The sequence below is a fragment of the Opisthocomus hoazin genome, chromosome 21 (genome assembly GCF_030867145.1).
Source record: "Opisthocomus hoazin isolate bOpiHoa1 chromosome 21, bOpiHoa1.hap1, whole genome shotgun sequence".
NCBI classification, from domain to species: Eukaryota; Metazoa; Chordata; class Aves; order Opisthocomiformes; family Opisthocomidae; genus Opisthocomus; species Opisthocomus hoazin.
This window is the reverse complement of record NC_134434.1, coordinates 1,522,512-1,549,524: the sequence shown is the minus strand read 5'-3', so window position 1 is coordinate 1,549,524 and position 27,013 is coordinate 1,522,512.

The window sequence follows — 27,013 nt, the reverse complement described above, 5'->3', positions numbered from 1 at the left end:
CAGTTTAACCAGCTGATATCACTCCAAAAGGGTTCCAGTATTTCTACTCTAGCTGCTGCTCGATCAAGATCAGAACTGTGCCGTTATATATTGGGAGAAAATATTGGTTTGGTGTTTGGCTTTCTCTTTGTGTTTTTATATATTGGGAGAAAATACTGGTTTTGTGTTTGGCTTTCTCTTGCCAATTTGACAGTATTTTCAACGCTAAACTGATACAGGAGGTCTTTCATACTTTTATTCTCTTAGGAACTTGTCACAGTGGAATAACACACTTGAAAGTTTGTCTTTTGCACTCATAATCTGTGACTTTTCTGCTGGGGCTTGTAGAATTTTGAAGCATGTTAGTTCAGACAATTTGATTTAAAACTAAGAAATAGAATTTGATTGATTTGAAAAAGTGAGCATTGTGCAAGGCTTTGTCAAAGTTACCTTATGTTGTGCCCAGTAAAGCATTGGAACTCTGCCAATACAGACACGTGTGGTATGTTTTCAGCTGGGGGATTAGACACAAATCCCACAGGGTGGGGCCTGAGACAGTGACCTGTGACTTATTTCTTTTGCTCTGCACTGAAATTTTACCACTTCATAGCTGAGATCAGGCAAGTCACGACTATGAAACCTGTTGCAGTGTCTAGATGGCTTAAGAGCTGTAAAAGCCTAAACCTGTAGGGTTGCATTCCTATCAGACATCAGTAATGACGGTAAACACTGGGGACCATGATGCCATCAGACAAGTAATCATAGTTTGCATTTTCTGTGAGTGCCTTACAGTGGGATCTGAAAGTGCCTTAATTATGCTTTACCCTGGTTGTAGTAAGGATTAGGGAGTGTTATCAACCCTATTACACAAGTAAGTGAGGCCCAAAATGGTTAAGAGATTTGACCAGTGGTGCACAGCAAATCCACTGGGCTGTGAAAATGACTCTCGAGTCCTTGATCCCATTTCTGTCCTCTAAAGACCATGTTTGAGTTTGCGTTGCAAAAATAACTCCAGAAACCTGTAAGCACAGACGTCTGCAGCTCCCTTTATGCCTGCTCCAGTGTTGCTGCTCAGTTCTGTAGATAAAAATGGTTGGAATAATATTTTTCTTGCCTCCAATAAAAGCACATTTTATCAATGGAATTAATGCAGCTTCTTATTGTGACCATCTGTTCAATGAATTTAAAAGGAGCATGGTGCATGAAATCTGAACCCAGTAAGCTTTTATTTAGGAGTGGGGGGTAATTCCCTGAATTAATACATATGCTGGGGGAAGCAGTGAAACTCTCTGCCTTCTTATCACATCTTGGGAATTTTTCTCCTTGTGGGTCTGTTTGTTCTCATTAACAAATCGTGGATGAGGCTGGACAGTTAATTTCTGTGTGAGCAAGTTCTTCTGCAGCAAAGGCTTCTGATGAGCTTTAGGAGCAGAGATCCCCATCTTCCTTCTTGCATGATGTGGCATCTCTGTCTCCATGCATTTCTTCCCCCCTCATCCCTTTTCCTTAACCAGTAAGCGTTAAACAAAGCCACGTTAATTTTATTTTTATATATATTTTATGTATGTATTATTTTTGTGTGTGTGTATACACACATGAGCTGTAACCAATTTTTTAAATCGGTTAGGAACCATTAGTAGTGGTGGTCTTAGCTTTTTTTTTTTCCCATCATTGCATGCTGTGCCGCTAATGTCCCCTGAGCACAACAAATATCTATATGAAAAATGAAAACTATCCAGCTGAGAATCATCTGCATGACTTCACTCATGAGAGGAATTTATCCTTCACAGTCTGGAAGAGTTTTAAGGTGTCCAATTCTGTCAGTGCTGGGCTAACCGTAAAGAAAAACTCTGTAAGAGCTGAATGTTCTGTGTGTTTAATTCAGTTACTTGATTGACTGGTTTTGACGACTATGGCAATAATTATAAATCCTTCCACTAGGCATAGATTTGAGCCTCTCTTAAGGGGCTGTTTTAGTGGTTACTGTTGTTTTGCTAAGCTTTATAAAAGGTATCATCACACAATAAAAATGGAGTGTTTCATAAGCTTTTATAAAACTGGGAAATGAGTTGGTGGGGTTTCACTTAATGGACTTTCATTGGAAGTCTGGAATAGAAACATGAAATTCTTTCAAGGATTCATACACATTTGTAAGCTTCTGGAAGGAGGAGTGAAGTTACCACATGAGCATTAGGGTTACCCAATGCCATGGCCATTGGGAAGCCCTTAATTAAATGGGCTTCTTGCTTTCCTAAGTGATCTTTCGCAGGGGTGGGGGTCACTGAGGGCACTGATCAGCAGGGCTGCGGGGTGGAAAGCTGCACAGATTCCCCGTTTGTTCCACAAACTGCACGGCTTTGCAAAGTGGAGGAAGTAGTGTCCCTTTGAATTAGGGGATGTAGCTGATAAGCTATGTGTATCGCAAAACTCGGTTCTTTTTTGTGTTCCAAATTTATAGGCACTTATGCAAAAATCCATCCATTTTATGTTTGAAAGTACTTAATTTTTACTGTAACATGAGTACGCAAGAAGATGAGGAAACAGCACAGGCGCAGCTGAGCTCTAGGCAATCCCCTATGTTAGCAAGGCAGAAATATGGATGTTGTAACACACACATCTTGCTGTCCTAACCCTGCATGACACAGTTCTGAAGTGTACACCCAGGGCTCACAAATAAAAAAACATTGATGTATGTCTCTGTGGAGAAGGTATATAACATTTTGAATAGACTTTTTTCTTCTGTGTGATCAGCCCCTTCCACCTACCCCATACTGCTCTGTGGAGTTGCGTGTACCCTAGGGGCAGTGGTTTTCATCATCTCCGATTTGAAATCGTAACCCCTTGACTTTTTTTTTTAAGCTAACAGTTCCTGGTATTAAGAAGACATTTTGAATTTATCTTTCTTGTTGCCCTCTGCACCCCTCCAGTTATGGTTAGTATCAACAGCCCAGACACATCTGATCTTCTGTGAACACTGCTTCTTATGTGTGTGTTTTTTTTTTTTTAACTTCTTTCCATTCTTATCATACTGTCTGTTTTGCACTAGATGTTACTGTGTATAGACATGTGATATGTTTTAATATAGACAGTTGATTCATAAGAGGGCAAATGTTTTTGTTTTGTTTTGCTGGCCATTGGTTTTTGATCAAGAGTTTAATCTAAAATGAAACCAGAAAGTGTTTTTAATACTCAAATTTAAGGGCAGGAAATAAAGAACACTTACATGAGAATATAGCTCTGGAAATGTGTGCACAGAACTTGCCTTCTGTATTCATAATCTGCAAATGCCCTGAAGGCATTTGATTTAAAACATGAAATTGAGAGCTGACTCTGATTTTTGTATACATAAATATCTGTATGAATTATGTGCATATGTATGTGTGTATATATATATACAAATACAAAATGTAAGCATCAAAATGCAGATTGGTCTCTGAAGATGCATTCATTTACGCTGCACCCAGCAGAAGAACAGACTTACATTGATACAGAATGATATATCTAGAGAACAAACAAGGACCAACCAATATCTAAATTTTTGCCGTCTTTTTAGTGTTAGAGTTTGTAAAAAATAAGCAGATTATTTTCAGTAGGTACAGTTGATTATGACTAGTGGATCCCTTCTCCTGATAGGTGCAAATGTACCATGAATTGATAGATCATAAGAAGTTATCCCATTTCAGGTAAAAACAGGCTCAGGAGAAATCCAGACTTCCAGAATTCAACACTTGCCAGTGGTGCTGATAAAGTAATATGCCCACCCATCTGTGAATCCAAGAGTCAGACTAGCTTCAAACCTTGAATGTAGTATTCTGTTACTTTTCTATACTAAATTCTTCCAAATATGTTCAGACATGTCACAGGAAGAGATTTAATTGGAATCTGTTGCTACTATTAAATGGTATGTTGGAATAAAAAGGTGTTTAAAAGACTCCATGTATTGACGAAATCGGAGAATACAAAACAACACTGGAGATCCCTATTCTATTTCTTGCTGCTGCAAAAGTTACCGTGCTTGTTAAATCCTAATCACACACTAAACACATGCTAAAAATTGTGGTACCTATCTTAGTGAAAATGTAGTTGAAAAGAACTGACAGTTAATTTAATTCATTTATATTTGGGTCTTAATGCATTTTGGTGTCAGTCTTTTTTTTTTTTCTATTTGAAACTTAACTGTATTCAAGGATAGTGATATTGCAGGAAAAAAGCTTTAGTGGAATTATGCGTTTAAAAAGGTGCTGCTGAGAAAAATCAAAGATGACAAGTCATCTTCCATAAATTCATGAGGGCTTAACTAACAAAGTTCTGTTCGCTTCTGTTTACATGTATCTTCCTGAATGAGTTGGTGGGGACTGAAGACTGGGATATTTAAACTTTTCAGTGCATGGGAAAAGTTCATACCGCATCTCTTGCGGCAGAGGTGTGTAAAACTCGCCTAGAGTGAATCAAAAACTTCTTTATGCTCAGGTTAATGGTATGCTATATTTTTTTTTGTGGTGTTAAAAAATTTAGCTGACTCTGAAGTCCTGATTCTGAACAAGAAACTGTGAAATGGACCGCAGTTTTCCAACTGTAGATATAAAGTATCTATAGTTGGAAAATGGAAGAGCAAAAATCTAGGTGGCCTGGGTTGTGTGCACGTATTTACGGATATATTATGTAGTGCACTTAAACATGACCATTGCTAAAAAGATTTGGAAGGCCTCCAGTTTTTCTGGTCTTAATCCAGCATCTGTTTTTGTTTTCTGCTCTTTTTAAATTAACCTTGTGAAGAATCTTTTTGAGATGGGGTTATACAGCCCTCTTTTATGATAATTGCAAAACATTGGTGAAAAGTACTTTGTGCCGGAGGGTTCTGCTCTTTGCAATAGGCTGTACAGATCAAACAAGTTGTTATTAAAAACAGATTCTTGACTGATAATATCCACCATCTGGGAGCAATGATTGCAGATACAAAATTGGATTCACCAGGGGAGGTGGTTGTGCGGCTTGATGTTGAAATAGCCTTTGATAGAATGGGAAGAAGAGCTGTTTACTGTGAATAGAATTCCATGAATTTCTTGCATGAATCCATTAAAACTCTCTATTATATCCTGGGGGCAGCGGGTGACAACTGAGTATTTGCCGACATCATTTCACGTTGCAAAGGGGGGAAGGAGTTTATCTAAACTTATATGTCCCTCTTTTATCACACTTCTTTGTTTATTATTATCCAGCCCTAGCAGAGTAGGTTAGAACAACCACCAGATTAATGACACTTACACGGATCTGTCTTTATAGACAGAAGCTGATTTTTTTTTTTCCTCTAAGTGCTGAGTACTTAGAGCTATCAGCAGATGCTTAGCAAATCTTTGTGTGACTTACCCTTGTTTACTAAGGCCACAGAAAGATTTTGTGAAAGAGGATGAGAACGGAGGGTTTTAGCATTCCTGTGCTCACACTGCTAGCCCTGAAACCATTATATTTTTCCAATGTTGAAGTGCCCTTATGTGTTTGCTTTGCATTTGAATGACAAACCTCATGGCTGGAAAAACCGAATACTTTGTTTTGTGTTTCTTGAGCTGTATTTTTAAAACTTGTGCAGTTTTTGTGAAGTCAAACTTTTCCAGAGACAGAAAGTTAATAAAGCTTCCCCCAGGAGAGAGGTTGAAAGAGAGCCACCAGCAGAAGCATGTTATCTGCATTAAATCCCTTTGTATGTGGAACTTTATTTTGTCAAAGTGTTCAGCAGGTTTTTCTGCCCACATGCTCGTGGAAAATAAACTTTCTGGACTTTGTGTAGAAATTGAGCACATCATCATTCCATCATGATCATATTCTAATGGGAGATAATCTCCTCAAAGGCAAAAGGACAGAGCAGCACTCCCAATTCCACTGTAAAGACTCTGGGATTTGTTCCAAACTTGCCCAGCTCCTGTTGAAGAGCAAGAAGATGAGTAGTTGAAGACCTGACTAACGGTTACTGTTAAACTGTAGTCTCAGCATTTGACATATAGGACATAAACTATCGTGCAAGCAAAAGCAGACAAAACTAATTTCTCACAACTTATACTGTGGCAGTATTAGTACCGCAGATAATTTTGGCAAATCCTGCTGCAAATTGCTGTCCAGGATGATAATCCTATAACCTGTGCAACCAAGGTGATGCAATCAGTTGACCATAAACATGAACAGTGCTGCTATGTTCCTGGTACAACCCCACCCACCTGGACATTAGGATGGAGGGGCTATTCTCTAGGTAACCATTAATGCTAACCATAGTAGGTAATTGTATTTTTGTCAAGAGAAATGATGGAGTGGGACACAGCTGCAGCAGGCATGCGAGGAATCGACTCACACAGCAGCTCCCCGCAACGTACCATAGAGGATGAAGCGGAGCGAAGATTCTGTGGCCCTGCTCCGTGATCATAAAGTGGGAAGAAATGGTCCTCTAGAACTGATAAGCAGCTCATCTGACCCCCTGAGCCAACAGGTTTTCGAAACCTTGCCAAGGTACTATCCTCTCGTGAACTGTGTTTTAACATTACTTTAATACCAAAACACACCTCCACCCTGAAGGCTACCTGCCTCCGAGGTGCGACCACCCCTCTTCGAGTCTGCGCTCTTGATTTTTTGTGAACTATACCTTTAAATGTGAAGCAAGAGAGTTTTACCCAAATCAGCAAAGAGAATAATATTGGATATGCATAAATAAAAAATATGTATATGTTTGATTTATATAAACTGCATGGAAGGGGTATGAGGTTTGCACGTTTGATGGAATTATCCCCTGTGCATCCAGTGCTGCAGTGAAGAACGCCTGCCTTTTAAAGCTACATTGCTGTTACGAGGTTTTATTCCCGGATTTTTGGTGACACCTGCACTGAAACGTGCTCTGATATAACCGTGACAAATGATTTCTGAAAAACAAAACTTCATAAAACAGCTTCTGGTAGAACAGACTTGTAGATGGACGGTCAAAATGAAGTTAGAGAAGTCAATACAAAACAGTTTTGTCTGGATGATCATAAAGAGCAGCACCCATGTTGGGTATTCTGAGAGAGGCTGTGAGACACAATTTGTGTACATCCGTATGCTGGGTTTTGTAACTCTTCTGGCAGCTCCACCTGCCTGACCTGGCAAGACTTGGCATAAGTATCATAAAGCAATGTTTAAAAAAAAAAAAAGAAAAAAGTTTGTGGAAGAATGCCAGTGTCTGACTTCATCATTGTCTCTCATTCATCCTGGTGATACTACAGTGTTTGTATGAACTAACACATGCTGCCAAAACACCTCTTGACTCAGAGTATGATGTTTTTGAGTGAACAACTAGAAATCCAAAGCTGTTTGGGACTGGGGGTGGTGCATGAAAAAGAAAATGTTTAAAAATGATTCAGATTCCTTAAGAGTTCAGAACTCCTATATAGGACTTCTGCAGGAGAGATGTAATGCAGAAATATCAAAGTATTCGCTACATGCCAATGAGCAAAAAGAATTTATAACCACTATTTCATCTGCAGTTTGGTTGGCAGCTGTCACCTGATATAGAATAATTGTTTTCTCACAATTCAGGCCTGTTCAGGAATGAAGTTTTCTTTATAAAAAGAGATTTAGAAAGAAATTGCCATTTCTAGTGAGGGGTTGTTTGTATGATTTTATTACTTTCTTTCGTAACTGTGACTACATATATGTATATTCTTTTCTCTTTGTAACTGTCATAATATTAAAGGAAAGGAGAGGGCCTACTGTGTGAGATGCACTAACCTGGGATTTGAAATACCTGGATTTGACTTTTGCTGGGCTGCAGACGGCTTGGATTTCTTTAAGCAAATCACTAGGATCAGGTCACGGAGAAAGTGAAATGGCTGTTCTAAAGTTATATCCAATGTTCAGGCATCCTTCTCTCTCTGCTTTGGGGTCTGCCTCCCTGACAGGGGTGTCCTGGCTCACTTGTGCAATGCATGGGAGTGTTAACGGCTTTAGGATGAGATGCCATCCTCTGCCACTGCCTTTTTTTATACACCATCCATGTCTGCAGTTCCAGATTGTATTTGCCATTATGAAAAGCAAAGTAGGCACAATGCCCTTTTTGAGAATTGGAGTGAAAGTGAGGTTTAACATTAAAACTAGTAGAGACACTTCCTATTAAAAGCACGAAAATTTAAGAAGGATGTTTTTGTTAATTGCATAATTAGTAGCATATCTGCAGTGTACCAGGTTTCCTACTCCATGTTAGTTTGAGAAATCACTGTGTAGTTCTTTACTTCATTAAAAACAGCCTTTGCTAAGCTTGTATCATGATGATTTGAAGCTATGCATGGAAAACAAATCACAGTTTACTATTCATGAGTTGCAACTTATGGAGTCCCAAACTATCATATAATGTTCTAGAGCAAAATGTGTTGCAATAATAATTCATGTTTTATTGCTTCTTCATGCTAGCAAGGTGCCTACGTCTCAACATATAAACCTTTGATCTTGTGAAAATGGAGTTCATTTGTTTTGCCTCCCACTGCAGAAGCAATCTGCCAAGTGCTCCCTGCCCAAATTCTGATTAACTGTCAGCTCAACTGCGCACAGCAAGTCTGAGAGGAAGGCAGATTTAAGAGAAAATGTTGGGGCTAGGCTGTTTCTGGTCTGGGTCCAACAGCCTTTGGTCACAGCAATGTCAGATGTCACTTGTAGATGACTCTGGAGACCTAACATGCAAAAAGACAGTGATGCGAAATGCATGCATATTTTTTTTTTTCCTAGTCATGGTACATCAGGCTGAGCGACTTCTTGCTTCCTTTCTTAGCAGCATTCATGCTCTTCTTCCCTACTCAGAGTTAGTGTTTTGAATATTAATACATGTTACTACATGTCACAGTCCTTGACTTTCTTCTTTTGAAGAATTCTAGTGTGTAGAATATCTAGCTAGACTAGCCCTTTACATGCTTTTACTGAGTAGACCACATAACTCATACAACTCAACGACGCTATGTGAAGTTGCATTTGAAGAGTGTAACTATGATAAATATTTGAAATAATAATAGATGATGTAGCAAACATTAGAGGAATGAAGTCAAGGTGGGGGTATCCTTGACCTTCCCCTCCTTTGCTCTGGTCCTAGCTAAAACTCTTGTAGGAGTGTTCTATTTTCTAAAGATCTGATTATTCTGCATGCAGGACCAGCCTTTAGATCAAAAAGAATGTGGTACAGGGTCTATGTGTTCCTCGAACATTTGCTATTTCAAAATTATCACAGGTGCAAAGTCAACCGCAAATTCATCTTTAATTTCTTGCCATAATGCCATCCAAGAGCATAATCCTTTTTTTTTTAAAAAAATTGTTAAAAATTTAAATATCAGTTCAAACAGTTGCTGAAAATTAAAGACTGGTTTAGAACATGGGAAAAATTAAAATGAAACCCATACACACAAAAAACCTCCTAATGGTTATTAAGGCTAATACTGTAGGTATTCACCTGGGTAGGCTGCTGCTAAAAGACTGGAATTTATCTGCCTTTATAGTCAGCTGTAACCATGAAGTGGTGACAAGAACCTCTGCAGACAGCCTCACTAACAGTAGCTATATTCAGACAGGAAAATAAAAGCTGATAACTAAGTAAAACCATGTCCTTTTTTCTTTTGAAAGACCTTGAAGGATTTGCAAGGGAAGAACAGGCTTGTAGCTGAAATGGACTTATCCATTATTTCATTAAACTTACAGGAACTTAATATCTTTGAGAGTGCTACCCTTTTGCTGACTTTATTAAGGCTAGCAAACAGGTTGTCGTTATTGCAAGGACTGATAGACACACAGGTACAGTAATTGCTTAAGCCTCATTTCGTTAGTAAGTCAGGCCAAAAATAGAATGGAGAAACCTCTGACTGGTAAGACTTGCAGAGCTGTAGTTCTAATTTTCCACAACAAGAACTGTTAGAAACAAATTGCATGCATCAGTGACTGTCCTTTCCTCAGCACGTAATGGTAAAATGCACGTGTTTCTAACCCTATTATCTTTGTACTCCCTAGCTCCAATAAATATACAGAATTCATGAGCAACAGAGGATGTAATATTCTGAGCACGAGTTGTTCTGCTGTCTTTCTCGTTAGGAGCAATATTGAGGCAGGTACGCTGGAACTTCCCACAGATGTTCAGACCTCCACTGTACCTGCTCCTTTGTGGAAAGGTTTCACGTAGTAAGATGAAGAAAAAACTACAGAGGGGAAAAATATTTGTCATCTGCATGCAACTAATTGTTTTCACAGGTCAGCATCTGCAGTCTGCTTCTCCTTCCTCACCCCTGTTATCATTAAAAACAGTAATAGTCAAGGACTGTGCTTGTAAACAAACAAACAAAACCAAAAAGCCCCCAAACAAAAAATAACCCAAAAAACCCAACACCCACATAATTTTAGAACATTTCTCATTCAAACTTCTTTGCATATGACAAAGTGAAAATTATCTTGTGATTGCTTTGCATCTTTGCTTTCTTTTGGAATGACTAATCAAGGCCATAAAGCTTCACTTGACTTTAAGTTATTTGCTTAAAATTCTAGGATGAGCATGAATGAAGTAACTGAAATTAGCAGCGTGCAATGACACAGACTTAACTATTTGTTGTTGCACTGGAAGGGTAGCTGATGATGTTCTAATTAGCATTATTATGTAAATGCTGGAAATGACAGCTGAAGGTGGAGTAACGCTCTGTTTTAAAGAAAGTTGGGCAAGTTTAGAAACTGTCTTTAAATTAAAGTTTCCATTTTCTGTGACTGGTTTATTGAAATCTGCCCTTTTCTAAGTCTTATGAGGGAGTGGAGTGACAGAGAAGGGGTTTCAGTCAGAATTCTGCCTCGGAATCAGATATGATAAATAATCTGAAAGATTTGCAGCCCACCTTCCTGAAATTGCTAGTAATCCTTCCCCCTGTGTGAGTTGGAAACACCGTGGAAGTGTTTTGGTGTTTCTGCTCCTGGTTTGCTTGAGGCTGAAGGGGTGCAGGCATGTCTAAACAAGGGGAGAGAGATGTGAACTTCCTTAATGGCAGCGGTATCAATTTACAGGTTTACGTTCTGTGCCCAGGCTGGTTTTTGTTGTTTATTGTCTCCTACTGCAAAAAAAAAACCTGATTAAATTGGTACATTAATGTAAGGGATTTAATTAAAAAAAATATTTTACCTTTCAACAAGATGATCAGTAATAAAAAAAAAAATCACACAGGGACTGTCAAACTGTGATAGAGGTATGCATTAACCCTCACTAAACTCTCCATGTTCCTTCATTGTCCCTGAATAACAGCATGAGCACTTTTTTTTTCACCTGAAATTTGTAGTATTTTAAAATCTCTTGTCAGTTCTTTATCAATACCAGTCTTGAGACTGTGGTAACTTTGGTTTCAGGTATTTTCTACCTTTGGTTTCCCATGCACTTTTATTTCTTTTAATAAGCAATTGAGAAAAATATCTGACACCAAAACAGAATGAGGCAAGAAAATCATGTCACTAAATGTCACACCTGAAAGTGTTTTGTAGGTAGAATAGAAGAAGAATTTAAAAATAACTGAGGTGTAGCAGGTATGAAGTATTTTGAGGCTTCCTGAAGGTGTGATTTGAAGATTAAAAAACCCCAGTATTTATGCGAATACTGTCAGCAAAGTACAAGTTCATATCCCGTCCCATGCTAGATACACCAGAGCAGTGACTGTTGGGCTGGTCTCTGTGGATGTTTGGATGCTCGAGAGCAAGGCCCCGCATGTGTTTCTGAGCAGCGCGTGGCAGTGGGGTGTGCCCGGGGAGCTGCCGCGATGGAGCACGCCTGCGTGTCCTCCTGACCTCGAACCTGAAATGGGTTCCTCGGGTTCGAGCATGTCTGTTGTGTTGTGACCAGTTGTAGAGGGAAACACCCAGAAGAAAGGTGGGAGATCTGTCTTTCCTGCCTGCCTGTCCGGTCTGTCTCTGCTGTCTGTCCTGAACGTCCTGTCGGTCTGTCCTGTCAGTCATGGCAGCACACAGCATATTGCTTCAAACTTGAAATACTGAAAAGGTCTGGGGACTTACATGCTGCTGGATTTGTCTGTAGCAGAAACCTGCAGGTTTTACAAAAAGCTACTTTCATATGTTCACTGTGGTGCCGCCTTCGTCCTTGTCATGAGGAAACTAGTTGAGAGAAATTGTGTGACTTTGACGCAGGCGTGTATCCTTTCCCTGTCACCAAAAGAACTGTTTACTCACTTGTATTTACCCGTCAACGAAACTGTGATAACTCCAGATTAATATTGCTCTACAGTCCAGTTTTTACGGTGTATTTATAAAACCCACTCCCGTGTAACACGTGGGTGAAGTTGTCCTATGCCATCTTGGACTGGCCGGGGAAGGAAGAAAAGGGGACAAGAGTGGCCTGTCTCTGTCCGTTTAGCTTTGAAAAGTAACAGCTTAAACCTCAAGTGGTTTAGGGTATTAAGTTTGGCTTTGGATTTTTTTAATGCTTTCTGATGCTTCTTAGATAGTTCATCTCCATTTGAAGAAGTTTCTTGTAGGGGCATTGGACCAAACCTCTTTGCTGCCATAAAGCACCTGTGATGGCGTCTGCACCATGTCCTGTCCGCCCCAGTGCTGCCTGGGGAAGGGTTTGTCCCCTCATGGCAGAGCAAAACCCACCCTCAGCCTCACCCCAAAACATCTTTCAGAAGGAGGGGAGGCCTGTCAGGATAGTGGGACCTTTTTTTCACCAAAAAAAGTGCCTTTGAGGAAAGAATTTTCCAGAGCTTTCCCCAGGGGTGCAGGGAGAGGCAGAGACTGAGGGTTCCTCTCACCTCCTCTGGCCCTGCTCCCTGCTTGTCTGTGGCTGGAAGTTGCATGCGTATATCTCTATCTATATACACACATAACTATATTTTTGGTCTTTTTTTTTTATATGGGGAAAATACCCATGTGGCTGTTGCTTGGCAACTGGTGAAGCTTTGATGGAGGCTGTGAGGCTGTGAGGGGGGGGAAGTGTTTGCCTAGCAATGGCAGCCCCCTCATGCAGGGCCTGCTGCTGCCATTGGGGCCTCTGGGAGAACACCTCTCTGGAGAGCCTGTGCTCGGGCCTTTTAGAGCTGTAAATTAAAGTTATCTGTATATATTCAGGCCTCCTCTGTCCTGTAGAAAGTGCTCATTATTCCCTTCCTCTAACAGAAACAAAATACTGCTTCGCAAGCTCCCTTTTATGCAAAAACATACGTCGATGGAGGGCAGCTCCTTCTGTTGGGTGCCCATTGACATGAGGAGGTTTGGCTTTACAGGTTGTATTAACATTTTGCACCAGCTTCTGCAGCTGAGCTTGCTAAAAATATCTTTGGAGATCATTCAGTGAGGAAAAGCATCTAACTGTAAAATGATTTTATTTGTTTTTAAGGTCTGAACTGCTGTTAAATTTAACCTCTCTCCATTATTGAGAGCTCTGTATAATGCTGTCAAGCACCTGGGTGCTATCAGCTAATGAATCCTATCCAACTGTGTCTCAGATTCTTCAGACTTCGGTGGGATGGTGTATTTACTGAAGTGGAATAAAAAAAAATGCAAGAAAATAGGGAAAATTGCTGTGACAAGGATCATTGCCGTCTCATTAAGAGTGGTACAGTTAGACCTCTCCACATCTGAGATTTCCTTTGCCATCTCTCAAGCAGTTACCTGCACTGGTCTCCTTACCCCGCTCCACTGTACCACTGAGAGTTCCACTCCTGTGCCCGTCCCTACAGTGCGTAATCGGTAGTAACAGGATTCTTGTTGGGAACCACCCTTCCTTGGTGTGCTCTCACTTTCAATTCCTTAAAAGTAGGATTTTTCTACTTCAAAACAAACTTGTGCAGAAATACAATCTGTGCTCTGGGCAAAGGTTTGGGGAGAGGGCAGCTTTGACTGAAATGTCCCAGTTCAGCCAGGACCAACTGTGACAAATAATTAGAGGAAGCAATGACAGAAATAGTAACTTGCTGTGGAGAATGCCCTTCTGCTGGCTGGGTGCTTCGGTGACAACTTTAGTGACCTCTTTGTTTTTCTTAAACAAGAGCCACCTGGAACACAAGTAGATAGAATCTAAGCTTTTCCCCAAATTTTTCTTGTTGCAGTTAGACAGCTTTTCATCAGCTGTTGGTGGTGGGATTTGGGAAGGTTCAGAGTCTAATCAATTATTTTATCTGGTAAATGTGAGATGCAACAGTAACTCTCTGTTCAAGATCTGGGTACTCGCAACCTTTTCCAATATGATGTATCACCACCTACCAAGACATACTGCCTGTAATTTGGAGGGAAAGGGTTTTTGCATTCCACAATACTTGTGATATTTTGAAGCATGCCAATCCTACTGCTTTTCGTATGTGGGAGATCCATATTCCAGTCCTAATGCTGTGTAGAACAAGCTGTGGCCACTACTCAAACTCGTTAATTCCAAGGATATGTTTTCAGTATCAGACTACAAATAACACATGATTGGGTCTTTCATGTTAAAACCTGTCTTGGTCTGTTGCATTTATTTTGTGAAACCATGTCTGCCTGTTCAGTACAGTATCTATTTGATTATGTGTTCTGATGTTGCAGCATACCATTGTATCAAATATTCAGACACTACATCAAAAGACAATGTCTATCCTTATCTTCTGTTTGATACAAATCACTGAAGTATGTGAATTATAATTGGATAAAATACTCAGTATGATTGCTTTACCTGAAGATGCATTATAAGTCATGAGTAGCCAGTAAGTTATTTCCTTTTGTGCTTTGATGAAATAGCAATTTATTTGTTTGGGTATCTGAGGGATTGATTTAGAAGTAGCAAGCAGACAAGAGAGAGCACATATTTCCCTCTTGACTTTTAAGGAGAATTGGTGGTAAGTTAATAAGTCAGGGAGGTCTCTAAGGGTATATTGCACTGGTGGAATGCAAACACACAGTGGGCTGTGCATTGAGCAGAAGCAAGGCTGTATGTTAGTTATATGACAACTGTATTGCAGTGCAAAGCACAAATTTTGGCTATAATGTGGTTCTTGGTCTTGATTACATTGGATGGTTATTATGGCTAACCGGACTCCTGATTTCAGTGGGAGCAGAACTTGACAAATGAATTGCTTTTTCAGCTTTAAGGAACTAATTCTTCAAAGAGTTTAACAGGTGAGGTGAGAGCAGTCATATTCATTACAAAGGTCTATTTTTGTGGAGTCCATTAACACAGTTGGAAGACTATGATAATGCTATTAAATGAGTACACTTGAGAAATGCTCGGGAAAATTGTCTTGTTAACAGGAACCAATGAGCTGGTAACCTGAAATTAGACCAGTGGGGTATATTACACTTTAGAGATACTTGGAGGTAGAGGCAGAAGGATCAAGATTTTAAGCACAGAAGAGTGTATATTTTTAAATTCCAGGTTAGATTGAGAAAGTATGATTATATGAGTCTTTTAAAGTATCTTAACGTGCAAAAATTATTCCTAGTTCTGGAAGGTCTTTCACTGTGCCTTAATGAAGATAACAGTCTTGGCATTAAACATTTTGCAGCCAAGCATAAACGAGCTTTGACACTGGGTGGTGGTTATGGGAGAATATTGCAGGAACCTGCTGATTTTTGTTTGTCCTTTTAACTGTTGAAAGGAAGGCTTTGCAGAAATGGTATCTCCACAGATGCTATTTCAAGGAAAGATCTGTTGTTGGCTAGAGCAACATTCTGAAAATTTGTTTTTTTTTTTTTAAAAATCACCAAGTATATGAGATCTAAAAGTTGTCACTAATACCACATATTAGTGCAATTTAGTGCTTTAGAAATGCACTGAAATACTGAGGAGGTGTACTGGTTTTGTACAAATGTCCCAAATAGAATTTCTAGCTAAATCAGATTTATTAGGTTCTCTATCTTTAAAATTTGTTTAGCTAAAACTTCAATTTTTCTGTGGAACTGCATTTCATAAATGAGTGAATATGGCGTAGGACGACTGGGAAAAACCCCAAAGTACCAGTAATAAATAAATTATCATTGTACCATTTGTAGGGTTAGTGATGTTTCAGTACTGGTTTTATGAGCAAAGTAAACAACTCAATTACAGGAAATGTTTGATGTTAAATGAGAATTTCAGACAAAGAACCTGGATAATCTGATAGGTTATTTTGCTATGAAATGCTTGAATAAAGAAGTTGTAATGTTATGTGCTCACAGTTAATTAATATTCTTATTGGCTTAATGAGGCTTGCTCTTAAATAGATAAGACTTCAACATAATTTAAAATACAGATTTATTTAGTTTTAAATTAGTAATGGGGGACAGAAGTTGTAAACTGTGGTATTTTAGCAATGATAAAAAGTAGATAAGAAGAACAAGAAATAAGGCTGTGTGAATGTTTAATGCAGTGAACTCCTGTTGTGTTATAAGGGATGGAGGAATTTGGCAGAAAGTAAACCCCCTTGCTTTCTAACTCTCCTCACAGGAGTGGGAGGCTAGGTGTGGCTAGGTTTAAATTCTGAGTGATATCCACCTTGCCACCACCAGTCCAGTCGCATTTAATATGCATATTAAACTACCATGATTCTGGATACACTAATAGCAGTCTGCACCTTCAGTCCAGTCGTGCTCATGAACTAACGCAGCCGCGCTCTAGGGTTCGGTCGCGTTCAGTGAGAAACTGTGACAACGGGCTACTTAAACAGGGCAGTTTTATTTGTGCAACAGGTAAATAGTTTTTTTGAATTGCTGGTGGTAGTGGCTGTCTGCAAGAAAGCATGTGCAAATATGATGTTATTAAGTATAAAACGCGTGAAAAGGTTATAAATAATACAGCCTGGCTATAAACATTAGGGAGTAACTATTCACAAGAAAAGTGCTTAGTTTGAGTCTCACCCAAGGCGCCCCAAGGGGAGGAGAAGCAAGGCTCAGCCCGTTGGCCAATCCTGGTTGTCAGAGGCAGTCTGAGGTGGAGTTTTCTGTGACTTGCTCACGTTGTTATCTTCTTTTTCTCCAAAGATCTACGGTGTTATCATCTTCTCCAAAAATCCCCCATTTCTCTGGCTATTTTTATATCCTTTCTGCCTTTAAGGTGGAGTTTGAGTGACTGTAGTCATACGCACCTTTTATCATGATGGGTGTAAAATTCTCTCGCTTCACATTTAAAGGTATAGTTTACGAAAAATGGAGAGCGCAGACTCAAAGAGGGGTGGTCGCACCTCGGAGGCGGGGAGCCTTTGGGATGGAGGTGTGTTTTGGTATTAAAATGATATTAAAACAAGCGACGTTCACGAGAGGATAGCACTTTGGCAAGGTTCGAAAACCTGTTGGCTCAGGGGGTCAGATGAGCTGCTTATCAGTTCTAGAGGACCATTTCTTCTTCTTGATAAAGCAATCATCATGGACCAGGGCCACGGAGTCTCCACTCCGTTCCGTCCTCTATGGTACATTGCAGGGAGTTGCTGTGTGAGTGGATTCCTCGCCTGCCTGCTGCAGCTGTGTCCCATCCTCAGAGCTGCTTTTGATTTCATGCTTTTCCTCAATGGGTGAACACTGCTACGTTTTCCATACAAACCTTAATTTTTAGATGTAAACCTTAATTTTACTAATAATTCCACAACTCCGAATACCTGGCTGCTCACATGAACCACAAAAGCAGTTCTGACTACTTTACAAAAACCTTTGGTTTTACTTCCTCTCCATGCTGAAGACAAAACTCACATAGTGAGCTTACTAGTGCAACCTATGCCTTTTGTAGCATCTTGGCATAATGTTGCACTTACTGGGACTCTGCGAATAATGAACGTTATTTTTGGACTTGTGGGAAGGAATTGCCCCCTGAAAGGAGATCGAAATGTCATTTCTTCTTGTGTAGTTGCCTCATATTCTACTGTTCTGGAAATTGTGCTGTGTTTTTCCTTAATGTGGTCAGATAAAGATGTAGCTCAGTTCCAAGCACAACTCCAGTCTTCTGTATAATAACACATGCAGCAAACATATAACTAAATTTATATACCTGCAAAGGTTGTGAAGCAAAATAAACTTCCCATGTATTAGCAGAATATATAATAGAATCATAATAGAATTTATGCAAATCCCATTTCCCACTTGAAATACTGGGTAGTGTTTGTGAAACTATCTTTTTTTTTTTTCTTCTCTCTCTTAATGCATGCTTCTGGGTGTTTTTTCTTGTTGCTTTAAACCAAAGTGGGAATCAAAAATAATTTCACTCAGATTTGATACTGAATTTTTCATTAAAAAAAACCCACAAAAAACCTAATGGCATGAATACATTAATTCTCAAAGCAGCAGCCTGAGCCCCTACCTGAATTTTCAAACTTGACATCTTATCTGTGTGCTCTGGTCAAGTTCTGGTTTTAAATTTTGTGTCTTTATTACATTGAATAGAGGAATCATGATGTTTTAGATGGGGAAAGGCTCTCAGACGGTGCATCTTTCCCCTTCTGTTTGCTTATGTACATTTTAAAACCTTTTTTCCCTTTTTTTTTGTGGTGGTGGTGGAATCTTTCTCTGAAGTTGGTTGGTAGGGTTTTTTTGATATTTTAGTACAAATGACTTCCAAATAATCTTCTTTCCATAATAGAGGGAAAATTCAGATAGTGAGCTTAGTGGTGTGGCTCCAGGTCTTTTAAGTGCCACATCATGCTAAGATACCATAATATCATTCTCCTGAGGTCCCAGACCCCGGTAGTTTTTGACACAGAGGAAGAAATAGCTGGTGGGAAGGGTCTTTTGTTGACCCTTCTGTGTAAAAGAGGATGCATGGAAGAACTTTATTGCCTGTTTTCTTACTATTTTACCTGTGCTCCTTCAGTTACACTGTGTGATTAGCAGTCATATTTTGCGTGAAAGCATTTTTTTCACATTTGATTTGCGAGCTGTGGTCTCCTTAATCTTGGCTAATGTCAAACATTTCCTCTTTTGTAGCATGATCTTTAAAGCAAAAACATTCCTATTGTTTTAGAGGTTAGCTATTTCATTGCAAAATAATTCTCTGTGGCCAGTGTGTTGTGGGAGCTGGCTTTGGGTAGTACTGTTTTACAGTTTTGCACTAAACTGGCCAAGGTGCAAAGCTATGATGTGTGATTGCACCCTCTGGTCTGTTTACCTTCAGATTTGAAGAACTGAGACCCTGATGTAGTCATATCTTGCTCTAAAAAGACATATTTACCCACTTTAATTCTTTCTCTATCGAATACTCTCTCTGTTAAATTGGAAGCTTGTGACTCTTTGCGTTGTCTGTCACTGCACCTACTTCACTGTCCCTCTTGTCCGTGGCCATGAGCAGACACTTTTTTTTCCCTGTGTTTATAACCTTGCAGTCTTTGACAACTATTCAGTTAGATTTACCAGACTTTGGAGGGCTCAGTTTTGCATGAAGGTAGAGAGGAGAGCGAAGCTAATCTTTGCTGTACATAAAGCAGTTTATAACTGAAAAGTGCCCTCTGGAGTGCTGCTCTGCCTGCTTTGTTCTTGAAAAAGTGTAACTGCTGCAGGGATTCTGTAAGCTTCTGATTTAATTCCTGGATTTTCATTGTAAGTGAGGGATGACAAAAACAAAAAAATAGGTCAAACTTGGAGCAAATTTGAACCTAGATTTGCAGAAGAAAATTCTGCATTGCTACGTGCATAGTTCCTGTTGACTGGTGCGGGTTGTATGCCTGGGTGAAGAGTTAGGGTAGAACTGAAGCTCTGAGGCGTTTGAGATTTCCCTTTACTTCAATAAACCTTTCTGGTGCTCAGCTCACCTTAGAGCCAGGCCTTAAATGTCAGATTTTTTTTTTTGCTCACCTTTAAAAGGTGACTTTTTGTGAATGCTTTATTGTATGTTGGACTGAGAAGGACAGATAATGGAGTTTTGATAACAAAATATCAGAATGTGGAAGACATCTCATTATTGCAAGAGTCAGAAAGTTAATATATTTATTAAAGTTCTGACAGTTGTGACAGTCATCCTTGCCTGTAAATGCTAGTGTATTATAAACTTCCATAGCTTCCTTCTTGTTTCTCAGACTATTGTCAATGACTATAATTATTATATAAAAGTCTTAAGTCATAAACTTTCTTTACTTCTCTTCTGCATCCTTGTTAAGCTTACCGTGTGATGATGGAAGATGCGATTTGTTTCTCAGAAATATTTGACAACCACTTGGTATTCAATAGGATGTTAGTGATGGTACTGGCTTTAAACCCTACACACTGGTCTAAATGCCCAGCCACTGTAGGTTAATGCTTTGCTTAGCTTTATTGCTGTTACTGCATGCAGCTTTTAATACAACATTACAAACAGAACAGTACACAATGTCACATAACTGACCCAAAAATGAAGAAGTAAAAGGGCAAAAAAGATGCATGAAGGGCAGCAGTTTTATGATGAAAGTTAAAAAAGGCAGGGGGGAAGGGTAAAAATTTAAAGACAAGAGAGTTGCCTTTCAGTAGAAGGTTGGAGGTCATGGGCATTGCAGAATTAGACATATATGTATCTCTGTGCATCATGGGTACATTAGTGTGTTTTATGGAGAAATCTCTTCTGCATCATGTTCTGATTGTATTTTTCTAATCCGTATGCAAAATGCCTAACAAGAACTCTGTTTTAATTAGCTGCTTCTGCAGTGGCATGTTCCAAAATAAATCCTTTTGCAGCTGAGTTGAGATGCTAAGGACAAAACATATTTGAGCTTCCTCAGCAGTTTACAGCTGTGAAAACAGATAGGACTCTAAGTTCTTCACTGAACTGTATTTCCACTGGATAGATTACTAGCTTGATTTTTTTTTCTTCCCCTCACTTTTAAACTGTCTTTAATGTCTGTGGTGAATAGTGCACGTAGGAATCTAAAATTAATGAGTTACAATAGTTTAGTTTCTAAATCCCTGATGACGCACAATCGAAGTCAATGGGGATTTAGCTATTTACTTCAATGAATGTAAGATCAAACCCTAAAGGAGACTATAGCTGCTAAAAAAATGCAATATGTCATATCTGTCCTTCAAAAGTACATATATATACTAGCATATGCTAAACTGTGTTGTTATGATTTCTCTATTGTTTAATACAATCTATGATGTGTTTGCAACAGTAGTGTTCATATTATTTATTTTCCATTCTTATGATTTCAAAACAGAAATAAACCTTCAGGACAATAATTAACAAGTCATTAAGTTACTGTTTCATTTAAAAATTTGTTTAGAACATAAAAGGTCTTCTGCTTTTCATAAATCAGTTTCCCAGGAAATGAGTCCGTCAGTACTTATTCTGGCAAAATCCAACTGGCAAGGATTTATTGAATTGGCACTGTATCCCTCTTTTCAGAGCTTTATCTATATTTATATCCAAAAAGGCAATGTTGGTCAGTTTTGTTATAAATTACTTGAATAAAGGCTTAAAAGACAAATCCTGTGCGCTACATAGGTCTTTTGTGAATTTAGTTGTGTGGAGTTCCTTAGAGCAATTTCCTCCTTTGTCTTCATGTAGTGTTTGTTTTGGTCTGGCTGCATGAAGTAAATAAAGAAGTGGTGTGGGGTTTTATTTGTTTTGTTTTGTGAGCTGTGTTGTGTTGTTGTTGTTTCAAACTTTTGTAATTTATAATCTTCCAAACTTCAATACATGTAAAGAGGACTAATTTTCATGTAACAGTCTCCGTGATTAATCGTTTGATTAGATGTACAATTTGATTAAGGAAAGATGATTATTTTTTTATCAAGAACATGAACTATAAAATGCTTTGTTCAAAGAAATGAAATGCATTTTCCTAAAACTAGGTAGCCTGAATAGCTAATGTTGTTATTTTGATGGCTTTCCCCTTTTATAAGAGTGGAATCCTGTTTTTGGGCAGTGTCCTGGAAAACAGTCTTTTCTTATCAGCAGGAAAATCTATGACAAAATCCCTGCTTCCTCATTATTCAGGCATTCAATATCTTGTTCTGGATGGTATGGGTGCTTTCCATTGCTTCTTACAATACAGCAGCCTTTGAGTTTGATTTCCTTGTTTTGAATTTTCCCTCTAGCTTTTTGGGTTTAAGCACAGTGTATCTCAAAATATATGGTATAGAAATGTGTGGTTTTCTTTGACACAGCTATACAGTGAATATTCCAAATGGTCAGCAGTGAAGTCAGCAAATCACTGAGAAAAGGTATAAGCAACTAGATAAAGAAACAAACAGAGGATGGTTTAAGGAAGTTTTAGAGAAGAGCCTACTACTTTACCAACAGTGAAGTCATGCCCTTGCTGGTAGCAAAGACTTCTTGGTTGTCTGTGGGTTGGGAATTTCACCTGCGAGTTGTAATCCTGAGGAATTGTTCTCCTACCAGGCTGGAGCATGATGAGAAGTAATCAGGAATTCATCCCTTAAGCCAACTTCAAGAACTCCTTGTGTTCTTAGGATGCCTTTTCGTACATTAACATGTAAATATAGGGTATCTGTGCACACATTTGTAGAGAATGACTGTATATACTTAGATATTTCTGAGAGAAGAATTATGCTAACTATTGTATCTCTAGCTGAATTGCTCACTGGCCGCTCACGGTAGGGGTGGATGTGTTAGACACACACACACCCCAGACATTCTAGTATGTCTTTAGGTAAAAGTGGAAACAGGGTTTGGAGCAGGTGGTGTGTGTTCCCTGTCTCTCCGTGCCAGAGGAGTCACAGGACTGAGCTATATTGCAGAGGTACATATAGAAAGTAAGTTATTTTTTAACAGCTAATGCTATACTGTGAATATCCCATTCCCAACAGGTTCCACACTGTTCCCTAGATGCCCGTCCTGAGTGGTTCAGAGCAATGACACTGAAGGTCCCATGTGGCTAGCAATGAACATACTTTCAGTTATTCTTGGGTATAGGGCTGCCCAATCTTAGAGTAGGCAAATCCAGATAACAATCACCTAGACTAGCTCTGCAGTGAAAAATATACCCCAACAACAAGCTGAGCTTCTCATGCAGGATTAGGTAATTGAGTCTGTTCCATTCCTGTTAATTAAAAGGAGACCACATTTCAGTTAGCTTGAGAGAAAGTGAGATGTAAGGCATGTTATCTGTGGCTTAAAAATCCTTCTTTCTTTGTCTTGGCTAGAGTTTCTAAAGTTAAATGGTTTGTTTTGAGAAGGCTTTTGTTCAGTATTACTGGTCACAGTTTTCAAAGAAGACAAAGTGCCTTGGCCCCACAAGTTTGTGTGCATGATAAATCTCTATCAAAATGTGGATCACTGAAATATTAAGTATATTCTGTGTTATGTTGTGTAACTAAAATAAATAATACTGTTTAATAATGAATTATTATTTTGCAAACATCTTGTGCTTCTTAAAGTGTAATCTGCATCTTATTTGTCTTTCTAAATGTAAGCAGCAGACAGATTCACTGCTTTGTCGTTCATGTGTAAAATAAAATCGATGAAGACTGACAGCTTTTCACATCCACTCAGCAGCAATTAACTTAAATTTTTGCTGATGACATTGTAGTCAAAATCACTCTCATAATACAAGTTTATTTTGTACAACTCGGGGAAAACTCTGGGTGAAGTTTTTGACTTCCTAATGACAAAATTAGGCAATTTATATAGCCTGTGAAAAGGACTAAATTGTACTGGTATTGCAGGTAATATGTGACAGACATCACGGCAGCATTGATGCGTCATAGTCAGGATGTCACCATGGTGAAACATGGTATGATTACAATATACTGTGGCTGATAAGGCTATAATTAATGCCACCTGAATACTGATACAATGTCACAATAAATCTGCCAGAGAGCAGGTTACCCCAAAAGGATGTCTGCCTTACTCTTCATGCCAAGCTTCACTAATAATCTTTCAGGTTCCCCAGTGTATCGTTTTCTTGCACAATTGTAATTTCTGGCATTAAAGCAGCACATCTGAGGGCTGCTATAGTCTAGGCTGCACTGGCATTTTCATTACAGAGCCCATTTCTCACAGGCTTGTAACTCTCTTGTAAAATGGGAAGTGCTGTAGGCAGACACCTGGCCACTGATGTCTTCAGCCTGTCCTCAGCTGAGTCATGCAAATGGTTAGAGCCTTTGATTGTCTGGGTACCAGTGAGTTTGCATTACCTTAAGAGATTAGCCCCTGTGGGTGTTTGATGGGTGGTTTCTCTGATTTTTTTTTTTTTTTTTTTTTTTTTTTAAAATGTAGAATCAACTCTAACTTTGGACATAATGCCTTTCCCTTATGTACATGCCTGTTTGTTTTCTGGCTGTGGGGAGAAATAACATGAGGTGAATCAAAGCTACCTACTAGTTACAGGAAAACTGTATTTTCACACTGTAGCTATCCTCATCCTCACAGGTTCCTCTGTTCTTACATGGGCAAATGTATACTTGATTGAAATAAATAGCAAGTGTCATGCTAAGAAATTATCACCTTTGGTGAAGAACTACTGACACAAATGACAGCAGTGTGCAAAACCGACTTAGTTAACTTTGTGTTATGTGACTGGAGATTTCTGGGTTTTGCTTGAAATTCTAAAACATTGGAGTAATAATATCAGTGACTGTTGAAAGTTCTAGGTTTGTTTTATCAAATTCTTCTTGCACTGCTTTGCTTGCTGTTCTTTTAGTCTGTCTATAAGCCTGAGTAGATCTGTGATGTCTATGTTCTTGATGAACCATCTGGAAACTGAAACTTTGAAAATCTGGAGGCGTTGGAAGAATTCATTGTCTATAATCAGTTATTCTACTAAGCTTTATGCCACTGTGCAACTGATTAATAATCCTTTGAATCCAGTTTTTACTACATAATTCCAGATTATTTACACCTAAAATAACACAATGATGTTTCATGAGGCTCAGGTGGTTCTCAGGAAGTGGCATCACCTCACTCAGTGAGTGGCTCACTCACCAGAAATGTGTATCTTACTGATGCACCAAATGAGCTAAGGGGACATGGATAATCTCAAACGCAACTGAAATAAAGACTTAAATATGACTTTCATGTCTTCTTTCATTTACTTTTATGGAGAGAATTTTTAGTTCTTTGGTTTCTGTGTCAAGCCCAATGAATTGAAGTTAGATTTCCTATTTAGAGAGTATCAAGGGATTCTGTTCAGTCAGTCTCTTCCAAGCCAATACACAACACAACGTATTTTTCCTCTGCCTGTGTGTGTGTGGCTTTTTTTTTTTTTCTTCTGTAAGTTAAACAAAATGTTAAGTGCTTCGAGAGGATGATTAAACAAACTGGTTTGGTAAATGATTCTGACCTTGTCATTTTACTTTAAAAACAGGCTGTATATCCAGACCATATTCTTGTTCCATTTCACTGAGGATATTCTCAATTTGTAGGCTGTGCATATGTTTGTTTTAAGGTTTTCCAGCAAATTGAAAGCTGTATGTAAATAGCAGCCTGTGGAGGAAAAAGATTTAAAAAAAAAAAAAAAAAAAAAAAAAAATGCCAGTGAGTATGTTTGGGAAGGTGGACCAATGCCATAGATGCATATGGCAACGTTGGTGGCATTTTTCTCTTTTTCTGGTACTTGCAAATAGTGTGTTAGATGGTTCTGTAGTAAAATTCCGTACATATATATACACACACATACTTTCTCATGTGTATATACATGTCTGCAGTGATTTCCAGCTACAGTGCTGAATTTGGAGAAAGACCCAGCTGCCTGAAAGCTGATTTCTCAATCTTTTTTATTTAACTGCCAAACACAAAACAAACAACACTTGCCTCCCCCCCCAAAAAAAAACCTACCACACTGTGCCACCACCTGATAACACCATCCACTAAAGCAGCAGTTGTGTGCTTATGTCTTCCCACATAAATACTTGTTTAATTCCCAAACCAGAATTCTTCCTGTAGAAGTATGGAAGAAGAAACGTGCTTGCCACATTCTTTCTGCAAGCTGTTTATACGCTGAATGTTGAGCTCTTTTTCTTCATAAACAGCTACAATATAACTTTAAATTTACTAATTGTATTTTGGCTATATGCCTCGAAGTAAAATGACACGCTTCCAAAATACATGGTTTCCATAACTGCAAGTAGTTTTTATAGTCCATTTCCAACATGATTTACCATCCAATACATCATCTGTCAATGTGGCAGTGACAGCATTTAATGAAGAATATCAAAGGGGTAAAACTTCAGGCTCTCCAGACTTTCCCAGGGTTACTTCTTTTTTTTGAAAAAAATTTTTATTTCCTTCTTGAACTTACCACAAAATAATAGATCGTTTTGTGCTGAAGGGTTTGCCTGTTTCTGTTTGCTATAGTCTTTCTTGTTATCATGGTGTCGACCTCAGCACATTTTGTTTATTTTCTTCAGACTTGGTGAACTACTGTGCACTGTTCAATAGCTGTCAAATACAATAGGATCTGATTGATGAAGGAACAAGTCCCTATGAGATCCTAGTCCTAAAGAGTGTCTTCAGTGATTTAAAGAGAATTAAAACTAGGAACAAGTCTTAAATATGTGTTCTGGGACCTCAATCAATTGAGAAGAACAAGCAGTTTTGCTTGGTAAAGAGGTAACGTTACTAAGCTTTGTCACTTATGACTTCAGTCCACATCTGCCCTTGTTTCTGCATCCCATAATTTGGGTTTCAGGGTAAGACAGATTGCCAGCCTAACCAAATGCATGGGATATAGCTGCTCTTCCCCCCTCTCTCCCCTCTTTTATTTTTTCCTGTAGTTTCTACTGCTGCTGTGTGAAAGGATTTTGTTAAGTCTGTAAACCAGGTAGAGCTGGAATGGGAATAATTCACTTTCTCTGCAGCCATTGAAATAGTCAAATAAAAAATAAAATAATATATACAAAAATTCATAAACTACTTTGACTCTGTAATGCTTTTGATACCTAGAACATTTGAAATCATGCGGTGGTCACCACGTGTAGACAAGACTGAGGAAGGATTTGAAATAATGCCACAAGGAGTACTGCATCTTCATCAGGATTTTTTTTTCTGAAATTTATGCATTCAAAATGTGCTTTTTGGGATAGACTTTTTTTTATTGTTAATGCAGTCTTTATTAGGCTGACAGTCTATTTTACTTTAATATCCACCTGTACTGTACGTTAATATTGTATGCACAGCAAGTGTAAAGATAATTATCTGTTGGTGTATGCA